The sequence below is a fragment of the Engraulis encrasicolus genome, chromosome 18, assembly GCF_034702125.1.
Source record: "Engraulis encrasicolus isolate BLACKSEA-1 chromosome 18, IST_EnEncr_1.0, whole genome shotgun sequence".
Lineage (NCBI taxonomy): Eukaryota > Metazoa > Chordata > Actinopteri > Clupeiformes > Engraulidae > Engraulis > Engraulis encrasicolus.
In genome coordinates, this window is record NC_085874.1 from 32,501,544 (window position 1) to 32,504,043 (window position 2,500).

General features: G+C 45.1%; 1 protein-coding gene across 9 annotated transcripts in view; it reads right to left on the minus strand.

Moving 5' to 3' along the window:
- eya4 (EYA transcriptional coactivator and phosphatase 4) overlaps nucleotides 1-2,500 on the minus strand; it is a 111,820-nt gene that overhangs the window by 47,085 nt on the left and 62,235 nt on the right. The gene's annotated exons all lie outside the window — the stretch shown is intronic.

The following is a 2,500-nucleotide window of genomic DNA, read 5'->3' on the forward strand; positions in this document are numbered from 1 at the left end:
TTTCAAGGCACCCCAAACCAACAAGCCGTTACATGGCATCACATCCGATACCACACAAGCTTAGAAAAGTAACACATTTGGAGACGTCACACGACCTACGTTCGAAGTTGCAGCTGACTAGGGCGACCTATATTTACTTTATTGTGTGGCACCCCTGTTGAGAAACACTGCCCTATATACACGGGGCCCTGGTAGCTCAGTCACACATTACCCCCTGTATGACACCACTGAATAGAAGGCTTGAGGACAGATGCAGAAAGAGACAAGAAGACAGAAGAGAAAGGGAAAGATAGAGAAAAAAGGAGGGGGGGGGCAAGAACAAGACAAAAATGAGAGAGACAGAAAGAGAGAAAGAAGTAAAAGGCTGCTCTTGGTGTTGAAATTAGAAATGATGCTTTAAATGTCTTCTTGTGGTGGAAATAGTTTCCAGTCCGATCTGGGCACACACACACACACACACACACACACACACACACACACACACACACACACACACACACACACACACACACACACACACACACACACACACACACACACGCACACGCACACGCACACGCACACACTTGGGCCAAGACTTGAATGCCTGGGGTTCAAGCCAGCAGGGTTGACGACCATCCGAGCACATGTAATACACCACACACAAGCGCGCGCACATGCACACGCACACGCACACGCACACACACACACACACACACACTTCCAAATACATACATACTTTACAATATACAGTACTCTCACAAGTAGCCATTGAAAAGCGCTGGTGAGGAATCCACTACCACTGCACACACACACACAAGCAAGCACACACACTGTTTTTCACACACACACACACACACACAGACACATGTGTTGAATTCTTTATTTGAACCAATCAAATACATTTTATGGAGTTAAAAAAGAGATAAAATACCGCTTTGAAAATAATGGGGTAGAGAGAACATTGACTATAGTAGCTTCAAAACTGTAGTTAGAGAGAGAGTGTGTGTGTGTGTGTGTGTGTGTGTGTGTGTGTGCGTGCGTGCGTGCGTGCGTGTGTGCGCACGTGTGTGTAGATATCGAAGTGAAACAGAGAGAATAGAATGCTCTATGTGTAAAATGTTTTATGTGTGTGTGTGTGTGTGTGTGTGTGTGTGTGTGTGTGTGTGTGTGTGTGTGTGTGTGTGTGTGTGTGTGTGTGTGTGTGTGTGTGTGTGTGTGTGTGTGTGCGTGTCCGTGTGAGCGCGTATGTGTATGTGTGTGTGTGTGTGTGTGTGTGTATGTGCGTGCGTGCGTGCGTGCGTGCGCATGTACTTGTGTGTGTGTGTGTGTGTGTGCGTGCGTGTGCGTCAGGGCTTAACACTAACACACGCCAGGTAGCCAAATGCGGGTGAAAGTCGGCGTTGGCTAGTAGATACCGAAGGTTCACTAGCCATTCTGGCGGGTCCGTTACATTTCTGAATGATGAGGCACCGCATTTTGTAGTTTTTTTTCTTCGGACCGTCTTTGCTACAAAAGCAATACAATGCGATTTCACGAGCCTACAATACCCATGAAGCACCTGTGTCACGTGTCACCTGTGTCTCACGCAAGCCAGGAATCTGATAGGCCTAGAGCTAGTCTTGCGAAGAGGAGTGACAGCGAGCTACCGGGATATCAGCGTGCGCTTCGAAATGTCACTGGAAACCTTCACGTGAAAATAAAGTAGCGAAGTTCATCTCAACTGACCTGTTTTGCGATCTGTCATTACTACAATACTTAGTAGTAGTGGTCATTAAAATGACCAAAGCGAGAGGAAAACATGTCAGTCTGTCTTACTCTTGTGAAAGTAGCCTATCATTAGCGCAGTGATAAGACAAGGACACATGCGGCATTAATAATGTTTGGTTTAAATTATTTTCTGATTTGCCTGTGTCTTCATACCTTAATATTCCTCCATGTTTCTTGTGCTGTTGTTCCCGACTGTCAAACCGTTCTTAAAAAAAACGCGCAGTAGTAGCCTTCCAGACTGCACAAAAGCATCCCATTGCATGTCCCTTCGCAGGTGCCCGTCTCGCCCGTTTGTATTTTACAACTCACTATTAAACGGAATGAAAGGAAGTCGTAGACCCTTCTGTAGTTACCGCATCTGTGTGTGCTTTCTAGTGGATACTTTTATAAGCAAATATTCCAGAAGAGGTGCTATTCCACATCCATGTCCGAGGACCGGCCAACTTGGCAATGACTTTAGGCTATCTACTTTGCGCATGAATTTGGACGGCGACCACAGATAGGCCTATATGATATGAAGAAGTCCCTCCAGATTAAAGACGAAAATATTTTGCTCTCGTGTAGCTTACATTTGTGCCCTTCCACAACACTGTGCTTGGTGTTTCTGCATGGTAGCCTAAATATACTATAGGTTATGCCATTCCTCTGATCAGTAAATCTGTTCTTTGCATAGCATGCATGCATGGACCAGTTAATAGGCCTAACAATTCTAATTGCCCTATAGCATATTATATTATATTAATTATATTAT